Source organism: Euprymna scolopes, chromosome 36 (genome assembly GCF_053919585.1).
Source record: "Euprymna scolopes isolate OS-2025 chromosome 36, ASM5391958v1, whole genome shotgun sequence".
Classification (NCBI taxonomy): domain Eukaryota; kingdom Metazoa; phylum Mollusca; class Cephalopoda; order Sepiida; family Sepiolidae; genus Euprymna; species Euprymna scolopes.
In genome coordinates this window covers 17,656,085-17,669,845 of record NC_136517.1, presented here as the reverse complement: position 1 = coordinate 17,669,845, position 13,761 = coordinate 17,656,085, and the positions used below count along the sequence as shown (strand labels likewise).

The 13,761-nt window shown below is 25.6% G+C and overlaps 1 protein-coding gene across 1 annotated transcript in view; it reads right to left on the bottom strand.

Moving 5' to 3' along the window:
* Window positions 1–13,761, bottom strand: part of LOC145260365 (spermatogenesis-associated protein 17-like) — a 63,436-nt gene that overhangs the window by 33,920 nt on the left and 15,755 nt on the right. The window lies entirely within an intron of this gene.

Here is a 13,761-nt window from a genome sequence, read left to right as displayed (position 1 = left end):
CAGGCAGAAATGACTATACAATTTCAAGTTGCTCGTAAAATGGACACACATTTGATATCAGCACCAAAAAAAAGAAAGGAAATTCGTGGGAATAATGTGCCCGGCATTGTCCGGGTGTTTGGAGGTGTGTGTTGAGCAAAAAAAAAAAAAAAAAAGCGGTAGTAGACAGGCAGGCTCGAACCTGTACCACAAAGGATGTGAAACAAAAAAAAAGAACGTGACATCTTTGCTGTTGCATCCATAGCCGAACCGGAAGTGACAAATGTTTAAATTAAGGCAAGTTAATCGAAAAGAGGGGATGACTTTCAAAAATATCAGCGAAAAAAGCGACCCCTCCCTGTAGAAAAGTGCCCAGTTGAGATTGAAGGAATTAATGTTTTTAGCCAATTTTTCGATATTTGTCGTCCGAAGGGTCGAGCTTCAAAACAATATGAATCTTGTGAAAATCTGTCGCCTCTGTCGAAAGTTTTAGGCAGACATACATGCATACAAGGCTGATCTCTTGGCTTTGAGCAGAGGGGGGGGGGCAAATATTCATAGGATGTGTTCAAATCAATCTGAGCATTTAGTGATGAGAAACTTTGAAAGTTAATCATTATGGAGCACCACCTCCATTCAACAGGCCTATTAGATCGAAAATGACATCATAAACTTTAGTACAATCGAGACATAGCGAAAAGTTAAGATATTAACAGTCAATGATAGTTTATATATTTTTTAAAATTTTCTAAAACTTTAAGAATTGCATTAACAAATAAGATCTCAAGGTTAATCATGACGGACCAACGAAATTTTTTTTTTATTCACTCTAATCAAGACATATTGCTACTTGCACGTAAGGGGCTAATAAATATTTGGGACCATATTTACAGGGGCACTATACTTTTTGTTTATACTTGTGAACTTGTACCCCCCCCCCCTCATGACAATCGCAAATGTGAGTGGCGAAGGCTAAAAGAGAAGATAAAAGAGAATAAGACCATGGAAACAGCGTTGCCGTTGGGGTTGACAATGTTGTTGAGTGGAGGACCACGAGGTATTACATATGAATAATTCCAGTTGTCAAACAAACGTACCTTTGTTTTTTTTTTCTTCTCCAAAATAATTAGAATCAAAATACAATCACACGTTTTTAAAATTATTTCAGTAAATATTTCCTTTCAACTAAATTGAAACAGATTTATCTAATTAGGCTGTATCCCATTCTTTTCATTCTTTTCATTCTTTTCTTTCTTTTCATTCTTTTCATTCTTTTCTTTTTTTCATTCTTTTCATTCTTTTCATTCTTTTCTTTTTTTCATTCTTTTCATTCTTTTCATTCTTTTCTTTCTTTTCATTCTTTTCATTCTTTTCTTTTTTTCATTCTTTTCTTTCTTTTCATTCTTTTCTTTCTTTTCTTTCTTTTCTTTTTTTCATTCTTTTCATTCTTTTCATTCTTTTCTTTCTTTTCATTCTTTTCTTTTTTTCATTCTTTTTTTTCTTTTCATTCTTTTCATTCTTTTCTTTCTTTTCATTCTTTTCTTTTTTTCATTCTTTTCATTCTTTTCATTCTTTTCTTTTTTGCTCCCATCTCTCTCAAGCTGGAGATGTTTGTTTGCCACTCATGTTTACACTGGTCCACTCTTGTCTGATAGGTTGAGGATACTGGTTTAATAGTTTGTCTGGCTGCTGTTTCCGACTGACAGTACAGGAGCTCTAAATCTTAGGTAGCGCTATAAGTGGCTGCTTTATCAACAGGATGACCATAGTGCCATGTTGTGCATGAAAAGGGCCCTTGCACTTATCTCCGGTGGCCTTTCTCAAGGTCATAATCAACTAGATGAAGACTCAGCTAATAGTCTACTTGTGTGTGCATATTTGGCATCAAACGGACCCACTTTACAGACATCTCCCTGCTCAACTCCTCACAATCTCCTGACGTCATGGACAAGGAATGTTTTTGCTTTGTCATTTCTTTCCAAAATAATTCTTTGTTCTTTTGTTTTGCTTTATTTTGAACTTGAAGGTTGAGAGTAGCGAAGGGATGATTTTCTGTCGGTTTTGAATTCGAAAAAGATTTGTCTTCTGTTATCAGTGGACAACTGTAAACAGTGAACAATTGATTCAAAATACTATAATTCCAAGTAGCAATACGCCTTGTTTGGGGTGGAAAAGGGTAAAAAAATATAGGTGTTATATATTAGAACTCTACGCCAGTAATTAGAGATTATGTTAGCTAGTATGAATTTTGATGAGGATTACATGAAGTTCATATCAGGATAACCTGATCACAAACAGAAATAGACCCAGTGCATCTAGCGTGATCGATGCAAATGTTTTTAAAGTCAACAGAAAAAAAAAGTTAGATGTTGAATGAGATTACAGAGAAATTATATCACATGTTCGGGGGGGGGGGAGACAGGATGGAGTTTCTAATCAGTTTATGTCAGGGAAGCTGACGAACTTGATGTGCACAACAATGTAGAAATTTAAGTGAATATTTCCTTTTTTTTTTTTTACAAAGAAGTCATCATTTATCAAAGCCCAGAGGCCACTCGAGGATAAGGGTTAATGAGTGTACAGTAATCAATGGGAAAATATCGTAGAACTTGTTAGTGTGAAATTTGGTAAACTGGATTATTTCAGGGGACGGCTCATCAAAAATTTGTTTGCATTGGACTTGAAGACGACCATATTGTAGTCAGCTGGAATGCAGAACAGAGTTCCACAGGCATGCAGTTCTAAGAAAGAAACTTTGCTCATGGAATCTATGTTTAGGTTTAGGCACAGATAAAGAGTGGGGAAAATTATTGATAGCGGTTTCAACTAGGTAAGTGTTTTTTGTCAAACTTCGGCAAGGGGGGGGGGCAGATGAGCACTTGCCATGAAAATAACGATAAAGCAAAGACAGGCTCGCAATGTCTCTTATGTGGGAAAGAAGTTGTAGGGAAGAGAAAAGGGCATCCCCTACTAGGCTACGAATCTATTTTGAACTTTGTCAAAGCAAGATAAGATGCTTCTAGCAGCTCCTGCCCAGATGTGGCAACAGTACTCTTTGTCTGTCTGTCCATTTGTCTCCCATTTTTAAGGTTAAGTCAGACAATTAAGTTAGAAGGAATTACTTTTAGCCTCTCTTTTGGTCTCTCCCGTAATCAATGACCGTCACTTCCCAATAAAACTCTTGAAACTGTAACAAGTCTCCATTATTCCATGTACAAATTTTATTCACCCAAGTTAAAACAGCAAGTCAGCAGCCACTGGATGACGCATCTATATAGAGAACGGCATACATGAAACAGAGACGACTGCGCACGTATGCAAAAAAGATTTTTATTGTTTGATTTATGTTTCTTGATCACTTACTAGCAATGCACCCACAAGTGCAGTTAGTGCAGCGTTTGTGTGAAAAGACGTGTGAATCGTTTGTTCAAGTTTGTCTGTTTAAAAATGTGTTTATGAAAATGCGACAAATATAAAGAACCAAATAGTTCTTTTGTTATAAGAAGATTTTATTTCTAAGTTAAATTCATTTGCAAATGACCAAACGGTATTCAGCCCTGCATCGGTTAAGCCACACTAACTGTCTCCCTTCTTCTCCACAAGTCGGTCTTTCTATCAGAATATTTCATGCGTCCAGACATGATAAATGAAACTGCTAAATAAGCCATGTTTGCATCATTAGTAAATGTTTGTGACCTGATTTCCAATCACAGTTTTCTCAAACAATTCCATTATTTTGTTAATTGTGCTTTTGACCTACTCACGTCATGGACAAGGAATGTTTTTTGCTTTGTCATTTTTCCCCCTTAATAATTCTTTGTTCTTTTGTTTTTTTTTATTTTGGAATTGAAGGCTGGAAGTGTGAGCAGGATAATCACCTGTCAGCATCAAGTTAAAAAGGGTTTGCTTTCTTTCATCAGCAAGACACTGTAAAGAGTCTACAATTGGATCACTACGCCATCTCTCTAATTGATGAACACTTGACTAATATCAGCATGACATCGAATTCTCTGCACATAGAAAATAGTCCGTTGTTATGTAGTGATCTCTATAAATATCACCCATGAAATTGTTAATAAAATTTACAACCATATTTAGTGCATATAAGCTTCAGTCTATGTCTGACTTGTTCCTCAAGTTTCCACTATGAATGTCCAACAATCTTTATTTAATGATCATTTAATGATAAACATACTGGGATACAATGTGCAAAATTGTTGATAGCTTTGGCATGGCACTGCTCTGATTTTGGCTGTAATGACCCTATTGAGTTTAGAAATAGTCTGGAGAGTATTTTGATAGGCATAATCTTTGACATAACTTTGCAAATAAAAATTTGGGAGATAAAGATCTGGTGAATGTGAAACCCATTCAGTTTTCACACCTACTAATAAGATGATCACCAAAATATATGACTCACATAGACATGTGGTATAATAGGAAATGGCATTGGTTAAAAATCAGTTCTAAGTGAAAGTCTTCTGGAACTTCAATTCCCAAGTTTGAAAGATACATTTGAAGAATCAGCTGAAATATGTGAATATAACAACCAAGATGAAAGCAGTAGTCCATCATCATCATCCTCATCATCATTAGATATTCATGAGTTGTTCCCCTTTGAACGTGATTACTCACACTATTCCTTTTACAGCAACCTCCTACCACATAAGATATATTAGACGCCAACCAGACAACTATCATTGCAGTTTCAATAAATACCTCATCATGTAAATATGTCTTTCTTTGTCTTTCCATCTTGTTAATTCGTTACTAACATGCATTTGCACATAATCTATAAAAGCTGTCGACATATTATAAAAATCCTCCTCCTCGGTTTAATGTCCATTTTATGTGCTTAAATTGATTTCCAAATTAACCTACCCTGGCCAGGTCTTTGTGTATCTCTCTTTCTCTCACGTCCATTTTTATCACCTCCTCCCATATTTTCTTGGTCATCCCCGGTGCACTGGATGTACTACCTCAACTGTTCTACATCTACTAACCCAAGAACTCATCCATTCTTTCAACATGGCCATAACATCGCAGTCTCCTGTTTTGCATTCATATCCCTATATACTGTCCAGATTTAATCTTCCTTTGAAATCATCTTAACAAAACCTGACGCACACTACACATCCGTCATGTAATTCTCATATCATTTTAAATAATACAATGTATTAATGCTCATCTCAAAAATTGCAAAACATTTTAAATGATACAATTTATTAATGCTCATCTCAAAAATTGCAAAACATTTTAAATAATACAATTTATTAATGCTCATCTCAAAAATTGCAAAACATTTTAAATGATACAATTTATTAATGCTCATCTCAAAAATTGCAAAACATTTTAAATAATACAATGTATTAATGCTCATCTCAAAAATTGCAAAACATTTTAAATGATACAATTTATTAATGCTCATCTCAAAAATTGCAAAACATTTTAAATAATACAATGTATTAATGCTCATCTCAAAAATTGCAAAACATTTTAAATGATACAATTTATTAATGCTCATCTCAAAAATTGCAAAACATTTTAAATAATACAATTTATTAATGCTCATCTCAAAAATTGCAAAACATTTTAAATAATACAATTTATTGATGCTCATCTCAAAAATTGCAAAACATTTTAAATAATACAATTTATTGATGCTCATCTCAAAAATTGCAAAACATTTTAAATGATACAATTTATTAATGCTCATCTCAAAAATTGCAAAACATTTTAAATAATACAATGTATTAATGCTCATCTCAAAAATTGCAAAACATTTTAAATGATACAATTTATTAATGCTCATCTCAAAAATTGCAAAACATTTTAAATAATACAATTTATTAATGCTCATCTCAAAAATTGCAAAACATTTTAAATAATACAATGTATTAATGCTCATCTCAAAAATTGCAAAACATTTTAAATGATACAATTTATTAATGCTCATCTCAAAAATTGCAAAACATTTTAAATAATACAATGTATTAATGCTCATCTCAAAAATTGCAAAACATTTTAAATAATACAATTTATTGATGCTCATCTCAAAAATTGCAAAACATTTTAAATAATACAATTTATTGATGCTCATCTCAAAAATTGCAAAACATTTTAAATGATACAATTTATTAATGCTCATCTCAAAAATTGCAAAACATTTTAAATGATACAATTTATTAATGCTCATCTCAAAAATTGCAAAACATTTTAAATAATACAATTTATTGATGCTCATCTCAAAAATTGCAAAACATTTTAAATAATACAATTTATTAATGCTCATCTCAAAAATTGCAAAACATTTTAAATAATAAAATTTATTGATGCTCATCTCAAAAATTGCAAAACATTTTAAATAATACAATTTATTAATGCTCATCTCAAAAATTGCAAAACATTTTAAATGATACAATTTATTGATGCTCATCTCAAAAATTGCAAAACATTTTAAATAATACAATTTATTGATGCTCATCTCAAAAATTGCAAAACATTTTAAATGATACAATTTATTAATGCTCATCTCAAAAATTGCAAAACATTTTAAATAATACAATTTATCAATGCTCATCTCAAAAATTGCAAAACATTTTAAATAATACAATTTATCAATGCTCATCTCAAAAATTGCAAAACATTTTAAATGATACAATTTATTAATGCTCATCTCAAAAATTGCAAAACATTTTAAATAATACAATTTATTAATGCTCATCTCAAAAATTGCAAAACATTTTAAATAATAAAATTTATTGATGCTCATCTCAAAAATTGCAAAACATTTTAAATAATAAAATTTATTGATGCTCATCTCAAAAATTGCAAAACATTTTAAATAATAAAATTTATTGATGCTCATCTCAAAAATTGCAAAACATTTTAAATAATACAATTTATTAATGCTCATCTCAAAAATTGCAAAACATTTTAAATAATACAATTTATTAATGCTCATCTCAAAAATTGCAAAACATTTTAAATAATACAATTTATTGATGCTCATCTCAAAAATTGCAAAACATTTTAAATAATAAAATTTATTGATGCTCATCTCAAAAATTGCAAAACATTTTAAATAATAAAATTTATTGATGCTCATCTCAAAAATTGCAAAACATTTTAAATGATACAATTTATTAATGCTCATCTCAAAAATTGCAAAACATTTTAAATAATAAAATTTATTGATGCTCATCTCAAAAATTGCAAAACATTTTAAATAATAAAATTTATTGATGCTCATCTCAAAAATTGCAAAACATTTTAAATAATACAATTTATTGATGCTCATCTCAAAAATTGCAAAACATTTTAAATAATAAAATTTATTAATGCTCATCTCAAAAATTGCAAAACATTTTAAATAATAAAATTTATTGATGCTCATCTCAAAAATTGCAAAACATTTTAAATAATAAAATTTATTGATGCTCATCTCAAAAATTGCAAAACATTTTAAATAATACAATTTATTGATGCTCATCTCAAAAATTGCAAAACATTTTAAATAATACAATTTATTAATGCTCATCTCAAAAATTGCAAAACATTTTAAATAATAAAATTTATTGATGCTCATCTCAAAAATTGCAAAACATTTTAAATAATACAATTTATTAATGCTCATCTCAAAAATTGCAAAACATTTTAAATAATACAATTTATTGATGCTCATCTCAAAAATTGCAAAACATTTTAAATAATAAAATTTATTAATGCTCATCTCAAAAATTGCAAAACATTTTAAATAATAAAATTTATTGATGCTCATCTCAAAAATTGCAAAACATTTTAAATAATACAATTTATTAATGCTCATCTCAAAAATTGCAAAACATTTTAAATAATACAATTTATTGATGCTCATCTCAAAAATTGCAAAACATTTTAAATGATAAAATTTATTAATGCTCATCTCAAAAATTGCAAAACATTTTAAATAATAAAATTTATTGATGCTCATCTCAAAAATTGCAAAACATTTTAAATAATACAATTTATTGATGCTCATCTCAAAAATTGCAAAACATTTTAAATAATAAAATTTATTAATGCTCATCTCAAAAATTGCAAAACATTTTAAATGATACAATTTATTAATGCTCATCTCAAAAATTGCAAAACATTTTAAATAATAAAATTTATTGATGCTCATCTCAAAAATTGCAAAACATTTTAAATAATAAAATTTATTGATGCTCATCTCAAAAATTGCAAAACATTTTAAATAATACAATTTATTGATGCTCATCTCAAAAATTGCAAAACATTTTAAATAATACAATTTATTAATGCTCATCTCAAAAATTGCAAAACATTTTAAATAATAAAATTTATTGATGCTCATCTCAAAAATTGCAAAACATTTTAAATAATACAATTTATTAATGCTCATCTCAAAAATTGCAAAACATTTTAAATAATACAATTTATTAATGCTCATCTCAAAAATTGCAAAACATTTTAAATAATACAATTTATTAATGCTCATCTCAAAAATTGCAAAACATTTTAAATAATACAATTTATTGATGCTCATCTCAAAAATTGCAAAACATTTTAAATAATACAATTTATTGATGCTCATCTCAAAAATTGCAAAACATTTTAAATAATACAATTTATTGATGCTCATCTCAAAAATTGCAAAACATTTTAAATAATACAATTTATTAATGCTCATCTCAAAAATTGCAAAACATTTTAAATAATAAAATTTATTGATGCTCATCTCAAAAATTGCAAAACATTTTAAATGATACAATTTATTAATGCTCATCTCAAAAATTGCAAAACATTTTAAATAATACAATTTATTAATGCTCATCTCAAAAATTGCAAAACATTTTAAATAATACAATTTATTGATGCTCATCTCAAAAATTGCAAAACATTTTAAATAATAAAATTTATTGATGCTCATCTCAAAAATTGCAAAACATTTTAAATGATACAATTTATTGATGCTCATCTCAAAAATTGCAAAACATTTTAAATAATAAAATTTATTGATGCTCATCTCAAAAATTGCAAAATATTTTAAATGATACAATTTATTAATGCTCATCTCAAAAATTGCAAAACATTTTAAATAATAAAATTTATTGATGCTCATCTCAAAAATTGCAAAACATTTTAAATGATACAATTTATTGATGCTCATCTCAAAAATTGCAAAACATTTTAAATAATAAAATTTATTGATGCTCATCTCAAAAATTGCAAAACATTTTAAATGATACAATTTATTAATGCTCATCTCAAAAATTGCAAAACATTTTAAATAATAAAATTTATTGATGCTCATCTCAAAAATTGCAAAACATTTTAAATAATACAATTTATTGATGCTCATCTCAAAAATTGCAAAACATTTTAAATAATACAATTTATTAATGCTCATCTCAAAAATTGCAAAACATTTTAAATAATAAAATTTATTGATGCTCATCTCAAAAATTGCAAAACATTTTAAATAATACAATTTATTAATGCTCATCTCAAAAATTGCAAAACATTTTAAATAATACAATTTATTAATGCTCATCTCAAAAATTGCAAAACATTTTAAATAATACAATTTATTAATGCTCATCTCAAAAATTGCAAAACATTTTAAATAATACAATTTATTGATGCTCATCTCAAAAATTGCAAAACATTTTAAATAATACAATTTATTGATGCTCATCTCAAAAATTGCAAAACATTTTAAATAATACAATTTATTGATGCTCATCTCAAAAATTGCAAAACATTTTAAATAATACAATTTATTAATGCTCATCTCAAAAATTGCAAAACATTTTAAATAATAAAATTTATTGATGCTCATCTCAAAAATTGCAAAACATTTTAAATGATACAATTTATTAATGCTCATCTCAAAAATTGCAAAACATTTTAAATAATACAATTTATTAATGCTCATCTCAAAAATTGCAAAACATTTTAAATAATACAATTTATTGATGCTCATCTCAAAAATTGCAAAACATTTTAAATAATAAAATTTATTGATGCTCATCTCAAAAATTGCAAAACATTTTAAATGATACAATTTATTGATGCTCATCTCAAAAATTGCAAAACATTTTAAATAATACAATTTATTGATGCTCATCTCAAAAAATTGCAAAATATTTTAAATGATACAATTTATTAATGCTCATCTCAAAAATTGCAAAACATTTTAAATAATAAAATTTATTGATGCTCATCTCAAAAATTGCAAAACATTTTAAATGATACAATTTATTGATGCTCATCTCAAAAATTGCAAAACATTTTAAATAATAAAATTTATTGATGCTCATCTCAAAAATTGCAAAACATTTTAAATGATACAATTTATTAATGCTCATCTCAAAAATTGCAAAACATTTTAAATAATAAAATTTATTGATGCTCATCTCAAAAATTGCAAAACATTTTAAATAATAAAATTTATTGATGCTCATCTCAAAAATTGCAAAACATTTTAAATAATAAAATTTATTAATGCTCATCTCAAAAATTGCAAAACATTTTAAATAATAAAATTTATTGATGCTCATCTCAAAAATTGCAAAACATTTTAAATAATAAAATTTATTGATGCTCATCTCAAAAATTGCAAAACATTTTAAATAATAAAATTCATTGATGCTCATCTCAAAAATTGCAAAACATTTTAAATAATACAATTTATTGATGCTCATCTCAAAAATTGCAAAACATTTTAAATAATACAATTTATTGATGCTCATCTCAAAAATTGCAAAACATTTTAAATAATACAATTTATTAATGCTCATCTCAAAAATTGCAAAACATTTTAAATAATAAAATTTATTGATGCTCATCTCAAAAATTGCAAAACATTTTAAATGATACAATTTATTGGTGCTCATCTCAAAAATTGCAAAACATTTTAAATAATAAAATTTATTGATGCTCATCTCAAAAATTGCAAAACATTTTAAATGATACAATTTATTAATGCTCATCTCAAAAATTGCAAAACATTTTAAATAATAAAATTTATTGATGCTCATCTCAAAAATTGCAAAACATTTTAAATGATACAATTTATTGATGCTCATCTCAAAAATTGCAAAACATTTTAAATAATAAAATTTATTGATGCTCATCTCAAAAATTGCAAAACATTTTAAATGATACAATTTATTAATGCTCATCTCAAAAATTGCAAAACATTTTAAATAATAAAATTTATTGATGCTCATCTCAAAAATTGCAAAACATTTTAAATAATAAAATTTATTGATGCTCATCTCAAAAATTGCTAAACATTTTAAATAATAAAATTTATTGATGCTCATCTCAAAAATTGCAAAACATTTTAAATAATACAATTTATTGATGCTCATCTCAAAAATTGCAAAACATTTTAAATAATAAAATTTATTGATGCTCATCTCAAAAATTGCAAAACATTTTAAATAATAAAATTTATTGATGCTCATCTCAAAAATTGCAAAACATTTTAAATAATAAAATTTATTGATGCTCATCTCAAAAATTGCAAAACATTTTAAATAATACAATTTATTAATGCTCATCTCAAAAATTGCAAAACATTTTAAATAATACAATTTATTGATGCTCATCTCAAAAATTGCAAAACATTTTAAATAATACAATTTATTAATGCTCATCTCAAAAATTGCAAAACATTTTAAATAATAAAATTTATTAATGCTCATCTCAAAAATTGCAAAACATTTTAAATAATAAAATTTATTAATGCTCATCTCAAAAATTGCAAAACATTTTAAATAATAAAATTTATTGATGCTCATCTCAAAAATTGCAAAACATTTTAAATAATAAAATTTATTAATGCTCATCTCAAAAATTGCAAAACATTTTAAATAATAAAATTTATTGATGCTCATCTCAAAAATTGCAAAACATTTTAAATAATAAAATTTATTAATGCTCATCTCAAAAATTGCAAAACATTTTAAATAATAAAATTTATTGATGCTCATCTCTAAAATTGCAAAACATTTTAAATAATAAAATTTATTGATGCTCATCTCAAAAATTGCAAAACATTTTAAATAATACAATTTATTGATGCTCATCTCAAAAATTGCAAAACATTTTAAATGATACAATTTATTAATGCTCATCTCAAAAATTGCAAAACATTTTAAATAATACAATTTATTGATGCTCATCTCAAAAATTGCAAAACATTTTAAATAATAAAATTTATTGATGCTCATCTCAAAAATTGCAAAACATTTTAAATAATAAAATTTATTAATGCTCATCTCAAAAATTGCAAAACATTTTAAATAATAAAATTTATTAATGCTCATCTCAAAAATTGCAAAACATTTTAAATAATAAAATTTATTAATGCTCATCTCAAAAATTGCAAAACATTTTAAATAATAAAATTTATTGATGCTCATCTCAAAAATTGCTAAACATTTTAAATAATAAAATTTATTGATGCTCATCTCAAAAATTGCAAAACATTTTAAATAATACAATTTATTGATGCTCATCTCAAAAATTGCAAAACATTTTAAATAATAAAATTTATTGATGCTCATCTCAAAAATTGCAAAACATTTTAAATAATAAAATTTATTGATGCTCATCTCAAAAATTGCAAAACATTTTAAATAATAAAATTTATTGATGCTCATCTCAAAAATTGCAAAACATTTTAAATAATACAATTTATTAATGCTCATCTCAAAAATTGCAAAACATTTTAAATAATACAATTTATTGATGCTCATCTCAAAAATTGCAAAACATTTTAAATAATACAATTTATTAATGCTCATCTCAAAAATTGCAAAACATTTTAAATAATAAAATTTATTAATGCTCATCTCAAAAATTGCAAAACATTTTAAATAATAAAATTTATTAATGCTCATCTAAAAATTGCAAAACATTTTAAATAATAAAATTTATTGATGCTCATCTCAAAAATTGCAAAACATTTTAAATAATAAAATTTATTAATGCTCATCTCAAAAATTGCAAAACATTTTAAATAATAAAATTTATTGATGCTCATCTCAAAAATTGCAAAACATTTTAAATAATAAAATTTATTAATGCTCATCTCAAAAATTGCAAAACATTTTAAATAATAAAATTTATTGATGCTCATCTCTAAAATTGCAAAACATTTTAAATAATAAAATTTATTGATGCTCATCTCAAAAATTGCAAAACATTTTAAATAATACAATTTATTGATGCTCATCTCAAAAATTGCAAAACATTTTAAATGATACAATTTATTAATGCTCATCTCAAAAATTGCAAAACATTTTAAATAATACAATTAATTGATGCTCATCTCAAAAATTGCAAAACATTTTAAATAATAAAATTTATTGATGCTCATCTCAAAAATTGCAAAACATTTTAAATAATAAAATTTATTAATGCTCATCTCAAAAATTGCAAAACATTTTAAATAATAAAATTTATTAATGCTCATCTCAAAAATTGCAAAACATTTTAAATAATAAAATTTATTAATGCTCATCTCAAAAATTGCAAAACATTTTAAATAATAAAATTTATTGATGCTCATCTCAAAAATTGCAAAACATTTTAAATAATACAATTTATTGATGCTCATCTCAAAAATTGCAAAACATTTTAAATAATAAAATTTATTGATGCTCATCTCAAAAATTGCAAAACATTTTAAATAATAAAATTTATTAATGCTCATCTCAAAAATTGCAAAACATTTTAAATAATAAAATTTATTGATGCTCATCT